A 25,702-nucleotide genomic window follows, 5' to 3' on the forward strand; every position below is an offset into this window, starting at 1 on the left:
AATATTCTTAAATTTCTGCTTCATAATAATTTTGGAAAAAAAATATAATAGATAATCTGTTTTACCACAAAAAACGTCTACAGCAATGTACATTGCATTTACCTTACAGATTATTAAATCTTTAAAAGATTGGTTCAGCCTATTTATTTCTCATTTTTCACCCACGTTTACAAAATTTTCAATATAAAACGGGATCCAAGGTTTGAACCCCCTTTTTGGACCAGGTTATCTTTCATATATGAAAAGAAAAACACATTAAAGTAAAAAAAAAATAATAAAAAATTGGTGTTTGATTATGATACAACAAGAATTTATTTATAAATTTCAATGATTCGAAAGTATAAACTTTCAACTATAAACGGCAAAAGAGACACATTAATTTTAAAAAAGAGGGAGATCACTTGCAGGAAAATGATCAGGAAAAATGAACTGGCAATTTTACTTTCAAATATCACAAGAAAAAAGTCAAGTCATTCATAAACCACAATCATTATTAGAGTATGAAACAATATCAAAATATATCGACCAGTGTTTTTTAAGTAGCAGTCTTCATAAAAATCAGGCAGGAGGTGATGCACGCATGTCAAAAACCCATCGAATCCAGTTTTACTTCTTGTTCAGAGACAGTTACTGTTCATATAACAAGTTTAAGTTTTTCATTTGGTTGTTGCACTTTTGAGATAAAAATTATATTATAATTTGTACAAGAAAATGGCTTTTGCAAGAGTTATCGCTTGAACTTTGTTTAAATTGGTCGATTTTAGTGGGAGATAAATGTATGATTTTCTCAGAAGTGCAGATCTGAATATAGAAATAATTATATCTATCGCTATGTGTAAACATAGCAAATATAGACTGAAAAAGCATTGTATTTTGGTGTTTTTTTTAACACCAGGAACCACATTATTGGTAGTATCTGGATTTTATGTGGATTAGTACTTAATTGTTGGAGAAATCTTTCCTGTGTAACTGATTCGCTCTGTAATTTTCGTTGAGTAATGTTGGTGAAATTTCTTAAATCTTATGTTCATACATCAACTTTGAAAAGTAGACACATGTATTTGATAGAAATTCTAATTATGGGCTAAACTTTATTGTAAATGATGACACATCAAAATGTAATTAGAACAGATCATTGATTTCGTAGTACTTCGCAATGTTTTTATACCATAGCATATCTTCAAGACTTGTAGAGAAATAATGTACAATTCATGCATTTTCTCGTTATTAGATAGTGAGTAAATCTTTGGCGGATCCAGGGTATGCTGTGATTGATCGGACTCCACCCATCTCACCTCCGATTTGTTAATACGATCTGTATAAAAGAACCTTTACATACGGTTTTGTAGTATATTTCCGACCTAAACGATTTGAGATTGAAATGATTTGTGTATCGTCGTCACCGACAACTTATGCTTATGATTCAATTAAAATGGGCTCCCATTCTTATCAGCGGCTTCCAACATCTTTAAAGTAATCCATCAAATATTTTATTTCATTTCATATCAACTTCGTTTGATTTATGGATTAGCAGTTTTAAAACACCACAACATACTTTTTGATGTTGCCATTTATTATTGAGTTATTCGACAATATTTTTTTACATTCCCAACAGACATTTAGATGTACAAGTGGAGAGTTTGAAATTCAAAGACACCTGATAGTCTTCGATATGATGTAACCTCATTTTGACGAGAATTTAATTATATTGTTTAAAATATTTTACCTGCATCACAACGCATACAGAAGTTCTTTTTTTAAATAACTAGAAAAATCGTTGGAAATTGATGTTGTAAAGTCTTACGGAACAGGGTTTTTCTTTCTCTACGATTTTATTCTTTCTGTAACAATGATTTTTTTTTTCGTTTTGCGGAATTGTTTTCTCACAAAATTTCGGAAACATGTTTTTCTTTAATTTCGAATAAACTGTTTAAGCTAGTAAAAGCTGAGAGTAAAACAAACAATTACTGAGAACATCTTTTCCTTAAAAATCTGGAAAAATGTAGATTTTTTCTCATCCATAAGGGAACAAAAACACTTCAAAAATATTATATTAGGTCTGCTGTTTGGAAATTTTCAGAATAATTTCAATTAAATATTTTACGATTGCTTGATTAATTGTATGAAGTCCATCTGCAGATTTCAGGACATGAACGATTAACCAATTAGGAGACCATGTTTTATACTTGTGGACTAAGTGTGCACTAAGTCCCAGAAGCAACAACTCGCTCGTAAGCATTTTTCCACACTCGGATACATTATTCCGACGCGAACGCATTTATTATTCGACTTCTTATTTCAGATTTATACTTCGAACCAAATGTATGTGGAGGGTCAAAAGGAAAAAAAAGAATGGAACTTTGTTGTATTCACCAATACAGAGATGTTCTGTTAATTTGTTTAATGTGATTCATATTTATCTACTCATATGACTTGGTTTTAAATACCCATTTTAAATATTTCGTCTGCAATATTTTACCTGTAGTTTAATATTTTTTACCATTTTGGTAACATATTGTGAACTGCTTGAGGCATTAGATACTTTGTATGAATGCTTTGTTTGATAATTTTGCCGCAGTTTTAGTTTATAAGTCTTTATTTATTTAAATTTCGTTAGTGTTTATACTTCCAGTAGATTTGCCATCAATTTCAAACCGAATTGTTAAATGTAAACGTACTTGTAATACTGAATCGATTTCGATTGTTCTTATCCCTATTAACGTTCATTTTTTGTCAATTGTATAGTTGACTAATCAGTAATTGTTATACCATTTTTTTTATCCAAAAGACGTGATTAATTAATTAATATACTTGGAAAGGGAGTTAGTTAACAATGCTTTATATCATTATTTTGAGCAAACGACACAGGGCATAAGAGCATTGTTTTGATATGGTGGACAGGGGAGTGAGCCACTGGAAGCCTTTACCGGATAAAAAACCTTGCCATTTTCGTCGGCTTGCCCACGTTCAAGTACTTCTGGTTTTTCATCAACGCATACATATTGTGATGCAGCTATCTCGGAATCAGCTCCGCTCGCTAGTTTACCGTAATACTCCTTTTGCCACCCTGCAACATATGTTGTTTTCCCCGTAATCATCAATATAATGGATTTGGTTGGATTATTGCATAGTGCACAAGGTACATCGTTTTCAAATACATTAGTTCCGAAGAAATTATCCTCATATTCAGAACCGTATATATGCGAAATCGTACCCCATGGATTACTCTCTTTATAAACTCTGGATTATGTGGAAGACAACATACTCTGCTGCTGAGCCTGTTCTGTAATAATGTCCTCCGCCTGCAATGCCTAAAAAATGACAGATCTACACGATTATATTTTCACTAATAGAGACTATTTATGTGCCCCTTTAAAGTTATGCGAATACTCCTGTTTTACCCTCGAGTGGCGATATTAACTTTTTTACAACTATTTTTTTCTCATTTTATCTATTTTTCCAAAGGTTTTTTTTCATCTAATACCTACTGGGTCAGCGGGAGAAAACGCAGCACATTTTATCCTAATGTAATGCTATCATTCAGGATTGCCTTTCACAAATTATATCCTTGGTCGGGAGTACCGTTCATACATTGTTTATTAGCTTTGCGGATCAGAATGAGGATGTGGAAATTTACAACCGATGACTCGCGCTTTTGTTCAAAAGTATTTCTTATTTTCATTCAAACAAAATGGCTTTTACAACACTATTAAAATGAAATCTCTAAAAAAAAGCCAGAACTATATTCAGTAATTCCCGCAAGAACAACCTCGGATATATCTGCCAAAAATGTAGGGATACGCCACCAGGTTTCGCTTAAAATAGTTAGATATCAACAGTTACCCATCCAAGAATTTGGCGCAAAGAATGGTACAAAGAAAACAATTATTAGTGACTTAAACATTTGAATGTTTTCATTAACAAATAATAATACGGTATAAATAATAGGAAATAGGAATAAAGACCCTAGTTAACCTGAATAATTCACCTGGATCTCAATTTTTCGCTTTATGAGTATATGATGCCAGGGAATGCTGTTCAAACTTTTTCTCTGTCTAATACCGTTACGGCCATTGAAAGTGCAAAATATTCAAATTTTGGCAGTTACTCCAAATAAGACCCTTTTCTTTTCAAGACTCAGTTGAAGCCCGTGTAGTGCTGATCATTATATGGATCATTTCCTCAATCGGAATACTCTCTTACGACAAAGCCCCGTATAAAGACTTTTGTAAGGCCTATGTGGATCAATTTGATTTAACAGACATACACAACAAAGAACATAAAGTAACTAAAATCATACATACAAAGTAACAAAGGCAGATGAACAACTCGGACGCCACTAAAAACTGGAAGCATGGACCAGGTGCACTGGTAAGGCAAGCGTCCTCTGCTTTTCTAGAAACACCCGCCGAGTTGCTCATAAAAAGTAAAGTCAGGGGTAGACAAACGAGGAAAGGAAAACTATGACCGATTGAATAAATCAGTTTTCATGGTGCAGATGGATACACCATAACGATCCACGAGTTCATGATGACGACCATAAAACTTCTGTAGTGATGACTTCAATCTTGTAGCAGCATAACCTTCTTCCAGAAGCCTATTTGTTAAGAGTGCTAGCGCTAGTGTGTAGTTTCGGCAAGCTCTGGCATAACGTATGAGTTGTGATATCAACACACCATACGCAGGTGCTAAAGGGATATTGCAACGGATGAAAGGAAAGTTGACAATTCTGAATAAAAAGTCATCACGTTTATCGTAAAGTTTGGTCAATAGTTTTTCCTTTACCATCGATTTCTAAGTGTATGTCAAGATATAAGGCTGACTTCACAGTGTCTGTACTATCCTTTATGTCAAGTTCTTTGGAGTAGATGCGATGTATCAAATTCCCGAAATTAGGATTGTTTTAAAGATAATACGTCATCTATATAGCGGAAACTGAGATTAAAGGATCTAGCCAAACGATATTATTTCTTTCGGATCAGATCAGCTATAAACTCAGCCTCATCAGAGTAAAGGAAGAGGTCAGCAAGTAAAGGAGCACAATTTATTCCCATTGGGATGAAGACCGTTCGTTGAAAGAGTAATCAAGGGAACCAAGGTAATATCGGTAATCAAAAGATTGTAATCCAGGAACAAAGACCAGACATGGAAAACAGACATACACAACAAAGAACATAAAGTAAATGATCAACTCGGACTCCACTAAAAAACTTGGAGCATGGACCAGGTGCATCGGTAGGGTAAGCGTACTCTACTTTTCCAGAAACACCACCGAGTTGCTCATAAAAAGTCAAGTCCGGGTAGACAAGCGAGGAAAAGAAAACTATGACCCGTTGAAAAAATAAGTTTTCATGGTGCAGATGGATACACCATAACGATCCGTGAGTTCATGATGAAGACCATTAAATTAGTGATGACTTCAATCTTGTAGCAACATAACCATGTTCCAGAAGCCTATTTGTCCACGTCCACCACACTGGACAAATATGTTGTCGATTAAGAATTCCAGCATTTTGTAAACATCTTCTTCTGTATATTTGGAAGATGATTTGGAATTATTTCTTACAAAGTATGAGGAATCTCTACCAAGAACTATATATTTGTATCTAGGTGTACCATCATTTTTGGAAAAACAACGATGTATAATGTTTCAACTCGGGATTGTAACTGAGTATGGGGAATAGAAGTATACAGTGTTAAAAAATCATAGGTTTTAATGATATTATATTCAGATATTAGTCTTGAACTTATTGTTTCCAAAAGACTTTTCGAATTTTCTAGGATCCACATTGAATTAATACCACTTCAGGAGTAACAAGTGTTGTGGTAGGACTGCAGACCCCCTTTGACAGTTGTGAGTATAGAAGTTAAAAGTTTTGAAAGAGATTTGGTGGTACATTTTGCAGATCAAGCTATGAAACGTTGGTTGTATGGATTCTTGTGGAGTTTAGGAATCCAGTACATAGACGGTAAATCATTATCAAAAAGAGACCAAAAGAGGATAGCACACATTTATGGTTTTCCACAATCTCTTTTTGGAGAGACTTTGGAAAAACTACAAAAACCTATTAAACTTCTCGATAAGAGATTTGTATTTGATATAAGTCTTACTTAGCAGATCTAAAACAAGGCATCCTCCTCATTTTTTACGCTCAAAAGCAATTGGTTGATTAAAATGGAAAAGACCGGAAATTAGTTCAGTGTGTCAGTGGCGGATGCAGTGGGAGGCCGGGGGGGCAAATTGTAATTTTTTTTTAAATTGTTGAAAAATTGTTTAAGATACCCTCAGAATGCAGGATTTGAAGTTCTATATTTCAAATTTTTCTTGGGGAAGTATTCCCCCAAACCCCCCTAGCAAATTCGGATCACTTCGTGATCATTACCGGTGATCCTGTCAAGAATTTGTTTTGCCCTCCCCCTTACCTAAAACTCTGGATCCGCCACTGTGTGTCCCCTTTCAGACCTGTCAGCGTAATGATTTCATTCCCCTTTTCGAACTTTCTGGATCCGCCATGATATACTGTACCTGAATATACCAGCTCTGTTTCATTTCTTTGACATGTTGTCCTTCCCCAGATCGTATACAAGGTGCCTGTAAGCAACAAAACCGTGCATTCATAAAAAACAAAACAAAACAAAAACAAATTTTGTTAATACATAAAGCTTATTGACGAAGCCGACTTGGAATACTGAAAAATAAATTTGAGATCTAAGGCGTTAAAATTGTTAACAGTTGACTGATTGATATTGTCTTAACTGGTAATATATAAAGAAACTGAAATACATCGATCGAACTTTGCATTTCGTCTTCGAAATTGTTCTGTTTCGAAGATGTTTTGACTAAATCAAATTGTTATCATATTTCATATCTAAGTATATACATGGCTTATAATGCGTGTGTGTAAATTAACAATAAAAGTATTATTGATGAAACTGTCTGAACTTACTATATGTTAGAGTATTTTTGTAGAGAGACAAAGAAGAGGGAACACCAATATTTAAAAAGAGGGAATACAAATGATTCTGTGACAAAGAACACAACCCGCCACAAAAAGATGGCAGACGAAGAACAACTTTTAAAGTACAAACAACAAAAATAAACAATAACTTCACAAAAAGAGCAGCACGGACACAATATAAAAACAACAGAAGTAACCCCTGGAAGGTACGTAGTTCCTGCCCTGCCTCTTGCAAGACTCCCACCGTTTCCAATGTCCAATCCAATGAAGGAAGCTGGAAATGAAAATTACATATCTTTCTTTCTAACCTTTTGCCGATGAAGCCAACTGTGTTTTCAGTGACTGGACTTCCAATTCTAACTGATTTACCCGTGCCTGCAAGACATCTGGGTCGTTCAGTAAAATCCTTTTATGGTCTCTGGTTTGACCGGAATTTAACGCAAGCAAAAAAAAAAAACAAATACAAGACACATTTCAACTTAATTTCTTCTCAACGCAGCGTAAAGATAACAGCTTTCTTGTCTGTGGGTTAAATAGGGCACTACTATATGCATTTCAATTGATAACATTTTTGGAACCTTACTTATTTGTTAATTTATCTTTTCGCTGAGACAGTTTGCGTAATCGTAATATATACATGTAGCTCAGTCATATGAATCTTTTCACACCACAAATTTGACTTTACGATCACATTCACTCGATTAGCTGTTTTCGAGCAATATGTTCATACTGAAAACGTCCTTAAAAAGACTACTTCAATACGAGTGAAACATCTACCGTTCACACACGTTTTACCGGGTTATAACAACCCAGACCGTATTTTGGGTTGAGTACTTTTGAAGTGTTGTTAAGAGGGGGTCAATACAAAAACTAGTCTGAATTTTCTTTGACCCTGCAACCCTCCTCTTCTTTATTTGGATATCGATACCCGACATATCAATATCAAGTTTGGTTAAGTCAGGTGCTTAGCTTACCAAGATATATTTGACTTTGAATAAAAGGACTTTAGAAAGTGTCGGATTTAGATAGGTGTTCCGAATATTCAGCGTTCATTTTAGACAGGTTTCATTGTATGATTAACCAACGCATAATTTGGATCATCAATATTGTCTGGTTTTGTCCCTGGATTACATTCTTTTGATTTACGCTAGAATGTTTGTTCCCTTGATTACTCTTTCTAAAAAGGGAGATGATTCAAGAAAGCCAGATATGGGTTTCAACACAGGAAAATATAAAAACTCAACACTGGTATAAACATGCTTTGTTTGCGTGCTAAAACTATATTTCTTTCTTTAAAATGTTTCAGAAATATATTTTTGTTGCGTTGAGAAAAGCAATAAAATTCTGTATTATGAAATGATTTTCGGCATATTTTTTCAAGTCAATGTATTAATTAAGCCTCAATGCATTTCTTTATGAACATAGGTGCTTTTTTCAAACAATATTAGAATACTTTATTATGTTATACCAGTCACATTGTTTCACATTATAACAGTTGTATACAGAATGCTTTTCTTGTCATAATTAGGGTTTAGGGGAGCTCTAAATCGTGTGTAAAATGGTACAAGTATAGGTTTCAATTCGAGAAAATTTGTAACTTCGGGAACTCAATTATACCCCGGAATTACAAATTTCAATGTCCCGGTATTACAAATTTCATCCCCGAAATTATTTGTTTACATGCCCCCCTTTTTTCATTTCCTCGAACATTTTACAACTCCACTCCGAAGTTAATTATTTCAATCCTAACTTTCAAGTTAAAACAAAAAAAAAACAAAAAAACTTCGGCCTCTAATGAATGTCTATCAATTTATACCGGGGATTTGAATGTCTAAATTTATAACTCCAGGGTTTGGAATGTGCCGAGCTTACAAATTGTCATTCCACGCATAAAGTTCGGCTTTTGGTATGCCTGGAATGTGCCGAAGCTACAAATTTTGGGTTTTCTAGGCATGCTCCAAATACAAATCTGACTTCCTTCAGTAATAGTGTAAACAATAACTGAACAAATAATCCAGAAACTGGGACCAGTATGATAATATTAAAAGGTAAGATGATTCATTACGGTCGGAGTTCATCATGTTCCGTTTGTTAGATATGTAAGAAAAGTATCAAATGTTGGACAAGTACTAAACAAAGACTCGACAGCTCGACGATCTTCACGCTCATATCTGCAGAATAATCCCCTTTGGGATTCAGTGTTCGGAGCTACTTTCTGATTTGGCCGCCCACTGAATCCCTTATCAACGCCGCAAATTGCATTCTGAAAAATTGGAAAATTTTACCTCACCTCGAAACAGAACGTTTTACATCACATGCGTCATTGGGCACACTCAAACAAGGTAGGGGCTCGATTCTATATACATTTTTCTCTTTGAATCATCTTGGTTTGTGATGTTTACTGCCACATTTCAGCAGATACAGCCAAAAGTTTTAACGATATCGTTTCGTTTCAATCGGGCGCCGCCATTTTTGTTTATATTGAAAGTAGATCACGTGCCTCAGTTTGAATACGAGATGAGTTATAGTCTGTTATGTACTTTCACTTTGACATTACCTTACATGACACCGGGAGCGGACGGTGCTTCTTAATGGCATGAAAGATTTTAACGGGGTACTATTGCTGTGTATTTTTTTAGGGGGGATGATAAACTTTTATTTTAATGTGTTTTGTTTTATTTTAATTTTAATGGGGTAATTTTCTTTGCTTATTTTTTTAGATTAGCCTTTGGGTAATTTATTTTTATTGGGGGTCTGTTTTTCTTGGGTTTTATTAGATAGGTCTCTTTGTTATAGCAAGAGTCTATTTCATTTGTTTTTTTTTTAAGTTTTCATTATATGCTTCAACAATTCTACTATTTTTTTCATTTTATTTTTTTTTGGGGGGGGAGGGGGCAGTGGTAATAGTTATTTTTCAGTTGTGTCTGTTTCACCTTCGTTTTGTTTTTGCTACTTAATCCTTATTGTTTAGGTGTGACTGCTAGTTTTAAATTCAATTGGGGGGACCTATTTTCTCAGATGTGGCTGCTTTACGTTGCCAGGTTATATTGGGGGAATATTTTATTTTTTTCAGCTATTTAAGCTAGTTGAGCCATTGCAATCACTTAACGTGTGGAGATTTTTTATATGTAGTCAAACATTACTTAGAGTAATGAAGGGCACCAACTTAAAATGGAACAAAGGGATCAAACAGAGGTTTTTCTCGTATATTTCCTAAACCATTTTGTGTGAATCGAATATAGCCATGTAGACATTTCTGTCACATTCCTTGGGTTCTTTTGATGATTTGTGGCGCTTCTCGTAGTCCAAATTCATTTTTAAAAAATCAAAAAATGAGATTTTTTATTTTTCTGTAAAAAGTCACACAAATTTATATCTACAACTAACTGTTCAAATATAAACGTCTCATTTCGGTATCATTTGATAGATAATTTAAATTTTCACGCAAATAAACCAAGAAAAACTAATTTTCAAGAAAGAATTTAAAAAAAAATGTTAAAAATATTACCCCTTACGCTACCCTTAGAAAACTTCTCAGTATCAAACAGAATTATCACACACAGCATACATACACAGTAAACCTCATATTTTAGACATTCATAGTTTTGACAATGATGTATCCAACATATCTGATCAATTCTGGCACTTAGATTTCCTTTTGGGGAGACAATTACTAAAATAGGAATTTTCAGAATTTCAGAATTTCTTCTACATGTACATCACCAATTATTGTCATTTGTTTCAGAATACCGTACTCTCATTTGCTTTTGTTACTTTGTATGTATGATTTTAGTTACTTCCTGTTCTTTGTTCTGTATGTCTGTTTTCCATATCTGGTCTTTGTCCCTGGATTATATTTTGATTACCGCTATAACCTTGGTTACCTTGAATACTCTTTCAAACTTGTGGGTGAAAAAAGTGCATTTATAGTGGTCGTAACTTCACTATGAGCCAAAGTAATAAATATTTGGACTTTTCCAAGTCACGTTTGGTGAAAAATTGCCACCCCGTCAAATGGAAAAAAACCTCAACATGAACTAAAATGTTATTTTTTAGCATACAAACGGCGTTCAATAGACATGTTGGAACTTTTGTTTTAATTACCAATATATCCTACATATCTGTTTCAATATGACAATAATGAGTTTGTCATAAAAAGAGGGATTTTTCGAAATATCATATTTTCTCTTCCATTTCACCGGCATTTGGCAATTTTATTCAAATACTGTCCCTACACCAACCTTTTGAATACTAGTATTCAAATACAGTGATATAGTGTCTTAGCTTTCTAATGAGCCAGTGTAATAAATATTCCAACTTTTCCAAATCCAATTGAGTTCCTGTCCAGTGAATTCATGTCACGACATATGTTGCATATTGAGTTTCCTTTACAACATAACCTTGAAATACATGTAGCTGTCTGCTATGTATATGGTAAGAACAAAACAAGATAAGAATTTCACTACATTCACAAAAACAGTTCTTCAATAATACTGTGCCTAAAGTAAGAGTTGACACATGATTCTGTAGATCAAGGGTATCAAGTTTTTCTTTTAAATGTCAACTACATGTAAGGACTGTGTTCTTGTTGCCATATCTGCTTTGTATAGATGGAACATACATTGTAACTTGTGTAAGTGATTCTGGGTACTGTCAACTTTCTGTTTCAAGTGCCATTTCTCACTGTATTTTTGGAATGAACTGAAAGATTTTCTTCACAAAAATATCAACTCTCTATAGAAAGATATTAAATCTCTTCCAAAATTTGATTCTCACCCATCAACAAAAATATATTTTAAAGAAAATCTGTGAGTAATGGCACTCTAGTGATACTCCCGGTTTCAATCAGGATATAAGGAAAATAAACAAAGTCCTTGTTAAGCAGTAAGCTGTTGTTGATTTTTTTTCCTAAATAGATCCCACCATACAACATACAGGTCCTACAGGAAGAATGAGTTAAATTTCAAGCCACTGTGATGTGTAGTCATGGACAAGGGTAAAACAGTTTACCCCCCTTTTACATGATTTGACACAATTTTTAAGTACATAGAAAGAATTCACATTTAAGCAAACAAACTTACCCTAAAAAAAACCATCTTTGTTGCAACACGGAGAATACTGATTGGTAGAGTCAAAATAAAACTAGACGCGCCCCCCCCCCCCCCAGTCAGTGTAGAGCTGCCACATCTGCCAAAAATAGCATTCCCCTGAATTTAAAAACAGCAACCACACCAGGACAATAAGGACAAAATAGCATACCAACAAAAAAAGGCAAAATAGACACACTATCCTTTCCCCCAGTGGCCTACCACCCCAATAAAACCTTAATACAACATAGTAGAAATATTGTGGAACTAAAGAAACTTTAACACAACTAAAATAGAGAAAACCCCCAAAACAACTAAAAAAATGGAGAAACCCCCTAAAATAACTAACAAAAACATATAAAATATCCAAAACTAACAATAAAAATCTCCCGAAAAAAATACACAACAATAGTACTCCGTTAAAACTTTTTATGCCATTAAGAAGCAGCGTCTGCTCCCGGTGTCATGTAAGGCACTCTCAAAGTGAAAGTAAATAACAGACTATAACTCATCTCGTATTCAAACTGAGGCACGTGATCTACTTTCACTGTAAACAAAAATGGCGGCGTCCGATTGAAACGAAACGATATCGCTACAACTTTTGGCTGTATCTGCTGAAATATGGCAGAAAAATCATAAACCAAGATCATTCAAAGAGAAAAATGTATATAGAAGCGAGCCCCTACCTTGTGTGAGTGTGCCCAATGAAGCATGTGATGTAAAACGTTCTGTTTCGAGGAGAGATCAAATTTTCCTACTTTCTAGAATGAAATTTGCGGCGTTGATAAGGGATTCAGTGGGCGGCCAAATCAGAAAGTAGCTCCGAACACTGAATCTCAAAAGCGATTAATTATCGCCGATCTTTAAATTATACATCACAATCAGCGTCAGTACCATTGTGCAACTACAAATGTAGCTGTCAAGTTAGAAAAAAGCACTTGGGGTTGCAGGGTCAGATGTGATTCACAAGGAAACCAATATGTACCCACACACACACACACACACACACACACATATATGTAATATCAAATGCTTTATTGAAGTACGTACCTTCCGTTCCTTTGAAAATTCCAAGATATTTAGCCTTTAAGGGTCCATAATTTGTTATTCGAACATTTCTGCAGATATGAGGATCGTCGAGCTGTCGAGTTTTTACTGCATATTGCCGAACACAAAACTGACACAACATTTGATTCTCTTCCTACATATCCAACAAACGGAACATGATGAACTCCAACCGTAATGAATCACCTCTTAATATTATCATATGGCCCCAGTTTCTGGATTATTTGTTCAGTTATTGTTTACACTATTACTGAAGGAAGTCGAATTTGTTTTTGGAGCATGCGTAGAAAACCCAAAATTTGTAGCTTCGGCACATTCCAGGCATACCAAAAGCCGAACGTTATGCGTGGAATGAAAATTTGTAAGCTCGGCACATTCCAAACCCTGGAGTTACAAATTTAGACATTCCAACCCTCGGTACAAATTAATAGACATTCCATTCCCCGGAATTACAAATTTAGAATTATAATTGTTTTTAACTTGAAAGTTAGAATTGAAATAAATGACTTCGGGGTGAATTTGTAAAATGTTCGAGTGAATGAAAAAAGGGGGATGTAAGAAAAATAACTTCGGGGATGAAATTTGTAATACCGGGACATCGACATTCGTAATTCCGGGGTAATATTGAGTTGCAAAAGTTACAAATTTTCTCCCATTGAAACCTATGGAAAAAAATTGTAACTTCGGGGGTCCACTCTGGCTTTCCATAAGTATCATAGTCTTCTGATCGAAGTGGAATGAAATGTTTGAAATTCGCGTATTTTAGCAGGAAGCCAAGAGTTTTTGATACTCAACAGCTATACTACACGTACGTGTACCATAATGGAGAAGGTTCGGTTATGGCCAATTTTGACCACAAAATTTGAAATTGTTCAAAATAAAAGATTTTTATTGTTTTTGTACACATAAGTGTTTACACCAGCTAGTTCAGTATTTAGGCCAAAACAGAAACGCATTTCGTCATTGTAGCACCAACAAAATTGCCTAAATGATGAAAAAGCCAAAAATTCTCAATATTTCAGCATATTTTTGACTGTTTTTGTGAAAAACAAATGTGGCCGCATTGTGAGATACAACATATATGTCAATATTTTGGATAAACACGGATGCGGCCAATTCACTTCCGGCTTTGGCAAAATCCATCGAAAAATATGTGCAAAAATGCGACAAAATTGAAGATTTCATTAATATTGTGTTATTTTGACCGCTATTAGCATGGTCAAAAACATTCATGATATCGTAGAAATCGACTGAGATATATTTACTACAACCATTATCTTTTCAAATACACTAACTAGTGCAGTTCAAAACAAATCTTTCAAAACCATTGAAAACTGGGACCAAATAGAGCCTTACCGAACTTATTCTTTTGGTGTGGTTTAGAAGAATGTCTGCTTTATAAAAGAACATTAGTAAGTTTACTCATGAAAAGTCGTCTTTGGACGTTCGGATATTTAGAAGGGAATTTCTCTTGAATGTAGGCGATCATAAAATCCCGCAGGTAACCTAGCGATAAAAATTGTGTCACACCCCGATAATCTTCCTAACTACCTCATTGTCCTGAACGAGCACGGTTTAGATTTTATGGACCTGGTTTCGCAAGATGGCGGGCGCGCACTTTGACGGAAGGTAGTGTCTTATATATCTTTCTGGTACGACCTTATGCATACTTGTAACTGCTTAACATTGTAACGCACAAACAGCAATGATATACTATTTTATTAAAAATATACATGTATACGGACGAAACTGCTTTTATTCTCAACAGAACATTGACTGAAATCTTGTTTATTGTGAAAAAAAACGAAATCAAGCGTAGGGTCGAGCAGTCTTTCCATCATTCCATATTATAAGGGCCCATATGTTTTAATGAAACCGTTGTCTGTAATAATTTTATTCAGGCAAAAATCATTCTTGTATGAAAAACTAACAGTTAATCAAATATAACTACAGATTTATGGTGTTTACTAAATAGCGAAGGACATGGTTTAGATTAATCAATCATTCAGTTACCCTCCGCTTGATTTCATGTAAGACACACACCTTTCGTCAAAGTGCCCGTCCGCCATCTTGCGTTATCAAAACCAGGTCCCACAAAATCTAAAGCGGACTCGCACAGGACAGTGTATCTATGTTCATATTACTCAATACTAATCAGAATATGACTTTTAGTTCTTTTCAGTCTGTCGAGTAGTTTAAAGCCATAAATATCACAAAAAAAATATCGTAATATACAACTTGTCTTTCTTATACTTTTATACAAGTCATGATTGGCTTATTTAAGTTTATTTTTGTCATGTATAGATAAATTTTTACAAAACTTTTTATGATATAAAAGTCATGGTATTGGGAATATATAAGACTTGAATAACATGGAGGTCATTTACAAAGTTTGTTCAGAAGCAAATTGTCCCAAAGTATTTTTATAAGTTTTTTTGGAGGAGTTTTTTCATTAGACAACTTATTTTTTCCTGTAACAGAGTGTATATATTTCAATGTTACTTTCCACTGGCGGACTCCTGCACATGATTTTGGGAATTTTATATTTTTGCTTGAAACTTCTGGTTAATTTTGTGTAAAATGTGGGTAAACACTGGTAAGTGATAGCCTTGACCCCCTAAACCATGATTATGGATTTCCGGATCCGCTCTGAGCCCAAATGTGTGCTGCGATAGTTTATAGGCGTTGGTCCACACCAGGATGTTACGGAATTTCTGTAGCTTACAAATCGTACTACGGAAGCATAAGAGTCATTGAACCTTCTTTGAAACGAGACGAATATTTAATTTACAATTTATTACTCCTCAGGTTGTCTAAAAAGTTATTATCTGACTTGGTTCTATCTTGGGAATACAGAGGAACGAAATTTCAATCTCATGTGCAGTGATAACAACCATTTTAGATATCACTTAGAATTTGGAGCATGAACTTAATTTTATACATACCTTATTACATTATTAAACCCGATATGAACTCTTTTTGTTCTGTCGGAAATATGGTATCAATTTCGGGATATCAAAGGATGTAATACGGCAAAATGTCATCCTGATTGTACACCAAGTTTCATTAAACAGATCTAAATCAAATGTTAATTATACGATCATATTTAACAGCGATATCGACGTCTTAAATGCGAACCAGTATCGTCGTAGTAAGGTATCAGCGCTTGGTCTGCGGAAAAATCGGACAGAAGAAAGGATTAAGAAGGTTAAAATTTCACCAAAGTTACCCCAGTTTTGATACTGTTTGATATCAGGACTCTAAGCGCATTGTCTTGTTACCAATACTGAATTTGTTTTCGATGTTCTGTTTATTTACCTAAGTCGTTTGTTGTTGTAAAAATCAGTTTATCTGAATATCACGTGCAGATGAATGAATAACAAGAGGATCCCTGGAGTCTGAATCGCTCTCCTGGTTATTTTTTTTTTGTCTGTCAAGGGCAATAACTCTAACAGGGAGCTGTCCGACAATATTGACCCAGAAACACTTGGTAGGACTTATTATAAGGATCATTTCTTTAATTGAGCGTCATTCTATTTATTATAGTTTTCAAGATATAATGGCTGAAACTGCAAAAAAAAACATAATTATTTGCCTTTCAAGGGCAATAACTTTAATAAGAAGTCGTCCAACAAGTTTGATCTCCGCAAACTTTCGTAGGTCGTATCATAAGGATCATTCCAGAAATTGAAAGTTTCATTCTACCTGTCATAGTTTTCAAGAAACTGGCTGAAAACTGTTAAGAAAAAAACATCATTTTTCACCTTTCAATAGCAATAACTCTTTACAAGGAGTCGTCTAACACGTTTGATCCCTGGAGACTTTGGTAGACCTTATAATAAGGATCATTTTAGCGATAAATAGAATTTGGCTAAACGTAATGGTTTTGGGAACATATGTGAAAAACTACTTTCTGACCCCTATGTTCTAGCTTTAGTAACCCTGGTCATGTTCTTCAGCGAATCAAAATTCACCACATCAGGTCTATGTAGAATACCCAAGGAACATTCATACCAAGTTTGGTTCCAATTTGTCAAGTAAGGTCAGAGGAGAAGAGTTTTGAATAATAGGAGAATTAATTGGAAGGAGTGAATAACCAAAATATTATCACGAGTGCCGAAGAACGCATAAATTTAACTAGTGTGCGAACTTGTTTCGCGCACGAATTAAATCTTACCGTGTTCTTGGCATGAGTGATCATGTTTTGGTTATTCACGATAACCTATGGATTATCCTATTTATTGTATAGATTTCCTCGATTATTCGTTGCTATTTTCAACGTAAATTTCAAATTTTGTGAACGGCTGATTGATTTCAAAGTTGTGACGTTTTGCCGGGAGGAAGTCCGAGAGTGAAATTACCGAATTTGTTTCACAGTGTGAATTATCGAAATTTATTTCACTGAGAACATTCCACATATGCAAATGGACATTCTTGTGATCGAATAATGCTTTCCCTCCACAATTAACGGCATCTTTCAAAGATTTATGATTGTAATCCTAAAACAACAACCATTTTCGAACATTTTAATATCTATATTGCGTTTGATAACTCCACATTCTAATAGCAATATTTCGGTTTTCGTAACCAGCCCCGGTTCAATCGAATGTGACACCAACAACGTACGCAACGTCATATAGCATATATTTGGATAAAAATATAACTTGTTTTTGGTATATGCATTATAAGTGTTTATTTAAACCCTATATTATCTACCCAATATCGCATACCCTATATCACACCTTTAGACCTATATCGTATACCCTATATCACACCCTTAGGCCTATATCGCAAACCCTATATCACACCTCTAAGACCGATATCCCATACCTTAGATCGCACTCCTCTACAAACTATACTTTAGCATGGTTAAAATATATGATATAATGAACATGACATGTTAAAATCTTAATCACATGATGTATCAACACTCGACCTATATCACCCGCGGACCGCTGGCCCTTGTGTGATATAGAATTCTTGGGTTGATACAGCATGTGATATAGAATTTGACATGAAATATTCAGTATTTATGGCATGCATTGTAGAAAATATTTATTTATCATATCCCGGAGCTCTTGATATTATATCAAATAAAGTCAAATTTTGGGTGCATATTGATGTAAAAATGAAGGATCAATAACATATAAAAATTAAATATTTTGTTTCTTTGACAAATTCACAATACATATTCTTGTTATTTTACTAAGTCTTTATTGTAACCGACCTTTTACACCTCATGTCAATAGAACAACGGTAGACATGAAAAAGATAATCATCGATACTCATACAAAGGTCAACCCAAGGGTAACCTGAAGTCAATCCTTTTTGGAAGAACAAAGTTGTAAAAACTAAACTAAGGGTTGTAAGCACGGGAAGGGTTGTATTATAACATCAATAAGCAGACACATTCCAAAAATATCCTCTCCCCACCCAAAAAACACCCCAAAACACCCTGAGCCAAAACATCTTGGGGAAAATGCAGAGTACGCTTTACCGCGAAAATGCTCTGTTTGAGTGGGAGGTACAGGAGTCGAGGTTAGTGTGTCTTTTTTTTTTTTTTTTGAGAGAGAGAGAATTTTATTAATTTTATCCTAAATTTAGACAAAATTGAGCAAATGGTAGCATCGACCCCACCCATTTAACAGAGGCCATGTTTATCTATGTGTTGTTTTTATAAACTGCACACTAGTAATAAATAGTTTTCATAATTTCCGTGAACTATAACAAATGAATTTTAAAACAGGTTGCGGTTGCATTTACTCGCCAAACGATTTTAATTAAGGGAATGTCATTATTATAAGAAAACTGAACACAACAAAATTTAAAAATAGAATATACAATATTACAGTTTGAAGGTTTTGAGAAGGATCTAGTTTGACTTTCAGGAAGTTCATTATTGAGACTGCGTTTAAGAGATATGTCGCACTGCACTGGTACGCGCCATTTTACTGGCAAACTTTTTGGGTTTTCTTCGGCAACTAATGCAACAACAGCAACAAAATAAAACGTCTTTTAACGTTTTCCTGAAGAGTTTGCTCAGTAGACACATTATTGTAAAATTGATAGGACTAACAGTGACGTAGACAACGTACATGATTCCCGAAAGTTTCGAATCGTCCATCATAAGCACGTCATCCGACATGAAGTATTCTGCAAGCAATACACAGCTGACGGCCAACTCAGTGACGCAAACCATAATTGCAATTAACGAAACCGCAATGTCCATTCTCTGTAGCGACGATATTATTTCTGAATTTGACGAAGTAAGTCGTCTCCAATTTTTAATGTCTGATGACTTACGAAGCAACAGTGTTGTGAAGATTACTAACAAAACACACGGTATTAAACGCAAAACAGTCATTCTTATTAAAATATCGATTTGAGTCTGATTCTTGTCAGTCTTGGTACATCCTAGAAATTTAAACGTTCTGTCTTTCGATTCTAGCTCAACAGGTTCAAAACTTGCATCTAGAAATGTATCAGCTTGTAAAACAGCACTGAAGATGAACACTATCACACTGAAAATTATACCATTCCGCATAGTAAGGATAGTTTTCGAAATCATAGGAAAAGCAACAAGAAAGTATCTTTCGATAGACAGACCGACGGTGAGTCCAAGGGAGACCAGATGGAAAAATATTGGCGACATAATTTGTACGATATGAAACACCCAACACCACATTAGCGGAATATAATTCTTATTGCTCTTCATAACGAACATTCTGATGTTGAATGGAAGTGGAACAATACCGGTCAGAATATCTGCAATTGCTATGGCGATGAGTACTGCATGGGTTGATGTTCGAAACTTACCCCTAATGATGGTAACAATAAACAAGACGTTCATGGCTGCCACAAGTATAGTTATTGCTGGTCCGACGTAACCGTAATAAATGTAAGATCCATTATCGTAGTAAGAGAGAACGCTGAATGCTCGTGGCCTTTGTGTCCCATTCAGTGCCATATGAGGTGTTGGTCGTTGGTGGCCGTCTACATTTGGAGGTCTTGGTCTGTGGTGGTTGTCTCCAGGTACAGGTCGTGGTGACGGAGTCATTAAAGTTGGCATAATATCCATTGTGAAAATATGTGGATCCAAGCTTTCAAAACAAACAAAACGTGCTATGTATTACAAGTTCTAACTTTGTTGTAATTTTGATATTTTAGTCAATCTATAGTTATTGTCATGGAACTGGGTGTTATGGAAACGGATTGATATATTTCCTTTTATTTCTGTATTGGTTTTCGTTCATAATAATAACTCTGGTAAATTCTATAAAACTCTTTGATGTCTAATTTGCTTGTCAGTCAAACCGGAACAGCGTTAATGACAAATGTGTTCGCTTCCGATATTTAATATATAGCATGGAATTTTATGAATCGTTCGCCCACTAACTGTAGTTTAATGATATTTTCGGAGATGTTAAAAGATCTAAGGGTCAAAATTGATACACCAATTTTCTGTCATTTGAAGCTGTTGAAAGTCGACATGACGAGAGAAACAACCTTCTATCCTCAAAATGCAAACATTTGCATGTTCATTATCTAACCATTCCGCGGGAACAGCACACAGTCTTTAACAGAAAGATTTTGAACAAGTGTGGACACAGACTGGTACTGCCCGAAGGGCAAGTATGGACGCAGACTGGTTTTGCCCAAAGAGCAGATTTGAACATGCATACGTTTTGTCTTGAATGTGTTTGCATTATCTAGAAAACTTCTCAATTTATTGTTATCAATAATTGAATTATATACATGTTGATTGTTTGTTTGTTGGGGTTTAACGCCCGAGCAGCAATATTTCTGCTATATTCAGGCGATGAACATGAATGATGATGAAATGAAAAAAGGGATGGGACACAAGGATAATAGGGTCGATAAATTTGATTGCCACTGGGAATAGGGAGAGGTGGGTAGGGTCAGGCAATTTAGCCTCCTGTGGCGTAGCCCTATGGTTCCTACTCCGGGAGAATACCACAGCAGTGTTTTTTTAACGTGCGAGGAACATGGCATCTTTCCCAACACGGTGCCCCACTATGGTTTGCGGTTAGGTTTTCCGTATTATAACCTGACAACCCAAGCTTCTAACACACCAGGGGTACCCCATTCCACCACTTGGGGCACACATCCCAGTTCCTCTGTGGGCAGAGCGCCCTAGCCGCCTGCTAAGGTTCTGAGCACTATTATATATATATATATATATCTTAGAATGTGACGATTTTATTGGCTACACAGCTCCATCGGATCAAATTGATACAGGGGAGATATGTAAACTATAGAAAGGTTTGAAAAATTCCCAACGATGTTGGAACTGTCAAATTTGCGTTTGCAAATTTTTGGTCGTTCCCTCCGCGGGACTCGAACTCGTACCGCTGTGACATCTATGGCAACACCGCTTGCACAATGTCCAGCGCCCTAGACCACTCGGCCAGCTAGGCTATATAAAAATATAGCTTTCTCTGGCCGGGTCATTCCTCCTCGTAGGATTAATCTAGCGCTGTAGCTTAGTACACGATGTATGGTACAATGGCTTACCATAACCATACGACAAGTCATATACATATTACAATGTTTTTTTCTTAAAGGTGTACTTGCACGTGTTGAACTTGCCCATTTCACTTTATGTAGGTTAGCTTGGTAAAAATTCTGGACTCTCAGTATTTTTAGGTTAACAGAAACCAACAGTGCGGTATCTGTCATTTTCATGAATGGCCCTATTTTAAAATGGTTGGACCATGACTCCAAATTAAATAGGAGCCTTCCTTTAGTAGGTATAATATAAATTTCATAAAAAATTTCATAACAATTGATCAACCATAACTAGTCATCGCACGAAATCCAAGTGAATATGGACGACGACAACACGGACACCGCTGAACGAAGGACTTTAAGGCTAAATCCATCCATACTGGCTCACAGCTAACACTTCAAAACCAATATTTCAATTATATCTTGTATCAAACAATTTCATCAACTTCTAAATAGGTTATATACATTTGTATCCTGAACAATGTTTCCTTAGACAAAAACTGTATACTACAGTACTTGTTTTTCAGCTGTATACAATACATCCAGAGGCACTGCCACTAGTGTTTGGTTTCAGAACCGACATAACCTGTATGTATGTATGTACATTCAGCACTTCACAATACTGCCATTAACTTTTCTTTAGGATCTCTATTTCATTAAATCCTGTAAATCTTCTTCACAACTTAACAAAACTTAGTTATTTTTACGGGTACAATATTTAAGTATGAAGGAGACTAAATTGTATTTTTTGTACATGCACAAACTTAACTTTATTGGCACGCAGTTATAAGCAGAAAATAGTTAAAAATCATATAGAGTTGTCAGTGTATGCAGTCTGATATGTACATACATATCTCCTTTGGAAATGTACTTACATGTACACTGTACTTTAACGTGTACATAACCTCTATATGTATAATGTAGAGTACCCGAAACTTCACGTTACAGTAATGGGCAGCTAATGGAACTACCCCAACTTAAGAAATTCCTCAATGTCATGTGGTTTACAACAAAACGTCAAAAAGTTCATATGCATGAATGCGTACGTGTATGGAAAAGACCATTAACTCATAAAAGATATGTAAAAGGAAGGTCCTATTTTACCTTGGATCCAAAGTTTTTCCTCCAGCAAAATGTGAAGAAATATGGACCATATTCAACTTAATAAAATGCCATTTTGAAGAAGAAAATAAAGCGAAAGATTTTTTTTCTATCCTAGATGGAAACAAGGTAGAAATACTGGTCGTTAATATGTATAATTGATTGTAAACACACATTGAAGGAGTGTGCTCTTGGCCGTGGATAATCCCTTTTTAGGATTCGGTGCTTGAGATATTTTTTTTGTTTTGGCCAACACCGTCAAAACAAAAAATATCTCCAGCGCCGAATCCCAAAAGGGATTAGGCCATGGACTAAGTCTACTACATATTAAGTCTTTGCAGATTTGGGTTTCATTGTATTTTGATTTGGTGTCACTATGACTTATTTCGTCTAAAAATTTAAATAAAAATGAAAATAAATCCTTACATTCCGACTCTACAAAAGTTTATAATGGTGTTTGAAAACATTACGTTATTTTTTGCACTGGAAAGTGTTGATTTTTATCCCAAATAGTATTTCGCTGGGTCGAAAGATTCAGCAAATGCTGTAGGCTGTACAGCGTGCAGATCACTACTTGGATCAATAGGTCACGGATCGACATTAAATCTTGTGTGATGCTTTTAATGAATTTAATGAATGAATGTGGTTACATGACAACTAATTTCTCCGAATACACCATGACCCACATTCACGTGTATGACTATGCCGGGGAACTGTGTAAACACTGATACTTTACACCGTCCGCGAAGGACACTTAATGACAGCCAATGACTTTAAGAAATCCTTCAGTCCGTCATGTATTACAAATACCACACATAAGTGCAAACCGGGTCTAACAGTATTGAGTATAATTATATGTTAGCACGAAAACGACAATTAAACCACGTATAGGAACAGTCAGCTGATGGTCAGATTTTGGAGGATTTCAGTAGTTTATATCAAAAAGACAGTCAAATGATCTGCTCGAAGCCACGATATCATAGCTTTATAACGAACGAAATGAAGGATGTAACGGATATACGGAAAGTTCTATCATTTTCAACATTTTTGTTATAGTTTTATATTTATTTTGCAATGAAATAAGTATTTCGATAGATTTTCCAAGAAAATGAATACTTTCTTTGTTTTTTTTTCAAATTAAGCTTTTTGTTAACAAGCCAATATTTCTTACTCAAAACATGGATTTCAACTAAGTATGGGGAATGATTGTATAAAGAGTTTAAAAATTATGGGTCTTGATGATATAATATTCCGATAATAATCCAGTATTAAGGTATTCCAGAAAGTCATTCGAATTTTAAATGATCCACATTGAATTGATACCATTTCGGGAGTAACAAGTGTTGTGGTTAGACTGAAGACCCTCTTTGACAGCTGTACCTATTGAAGTTAACAGTTTCAAAAAAGATTTGGTAGTACATTTTGTAGATCCAGCTACGAAGCATTGTTTGAACGCAGTCTTATGAGGGTTTGGAATCCAATATATGGACGGAATGAAGATAATGAAGATAAAACGGATTTGTGGTTTACCACTTTCTCTTCTTTGTGAGAATGTGGTAGGAATATAGGTATTGTTACTGCTTTTGTTTTCTGCATCTATCTCCGATGATAAGCATTGGATGTAATGAGTTTTGCAGACAAAAATAATGTTATTTTGGCCTTCGTCTGCTGGTACGACAACATATTTGTCATGTATAATGGACGACGTTTTGGCAACATTAAGATCGTTGAAAACTGATATAGCATTGGCACTTGTTGACCTTCTTAGAACTCTTAATATGTTCAAAGATTAAAGACCTCATAGTTTTCACCCACTCGGACAGCATATTAAGGTCTTCTTGTTCTCGTTATATTCATGTTCTGGCATTGTCTTCTACAGCATACATTATACAGTTACGACTGTCAGAGGAGGTGAACATCCAAAATTGTCAACCCTAACTAGGGTTATTTCCTCGAGGGCTTTAGGTTGAATGGGAGTGACAATTTTGGATATTCACCGAAATAGAGTGCCGTAATTGTTTTATTATACCGAACATAGTACTGCCCAGTCGTAATTTGCAAAGATGGGTTATTCACCTGCTCTTGTATTTTTGATGGGTTATAAATAATAAGTGAATAATAAGTGATAAGTGAATAATAAGTTTATTCAATGATGGCATGAATTTTTGGTGTTATTCAATATCTCTTACGATTAAAACAAAACAATATCCAAATTAATCTATGTCACGTGATTATATTTTATCCAATAGAGTAAATCCTTTACTATGTAAGGTATAATAAAATAAATTATTCCATTTCTTTGTAGTTATCTTCTACCTTAATAATTTAAGACATTATCAAAACCCTAAGAATAACAAAAGCATCTTCCAACAGTCTAAATAAATGTAATAGGCAAATTCATACAATTCATGAGGATGTTTATACATGCAGCAGAATGGATACCTTGTGGTAAATGAGTTCAGTTCCACAGACGCCACCAGATGTACAATGTAGATGGATAGTAGAAGAGAATAAGACCATAACACCTATCTAGGAAATACAATTTAATCATATATATAAGCATGTCTTTGAATTGTAATTGAAATCAAAGCGGACAATATTCGACTGAATCGGAATTGTGCCTGTGATTACAAATGCTTAATTAGCGTTTGTTGAGGTGTCCGTAAAAACCAGGCTGAGGGTGCCACATGAAAAATTGTTGTTAAAAAAATTTTCCGTTGCATATCACAAATGCATCCTTTCCCACAGTTGAATGTAGGTTTGTTTTTTACTTATTTCAACATTAGACAACTTTTGGTTAAAATCATTTTCTGAGCCACCCGTTGTCAATTCAAAACAAACTTTATACTTTTTGACATACATATGATCTAAACATTACATTGTAACAAAAAATCCAGTGGGATAAAAAGTCACAATTTGCCACTCATATTATAGGACCTGCATAATTCTTTCATGGGAATC

The 25,702-nt window shown here is 34.9% G+C and overlaps 1 pseudogene; it reads right to left on the minus strand.

Annotated features, from left to right (window-relative positions):
• Positions 1–2,846: 2,846 nt before the first annotated feature.
• LOC148628264 (uncharacterized) lies at positions 2,847–20,189 on the minus strand (annotated as a pseudogene).
• Between the last annotated feature and the right edge of the window lie 5,513 nt (positions 20,190–25,702).

The sequence above is a fragment of the Perna viridis genome, chromosome 1 (genome assembly GCF_037379345.1).
Source record: "Perna viridis isolate PV_CMFRI_1.1 ecotype Kerala chromosome 1, ASM3737934v1, whole genome shotgun sequence".
Classification (NCBI taxonomy): Eukaryota; Metazoa; Mollusca; class Bivalvia; order Mytilida; family Mytilidae; genus Perna; species Perna viridis.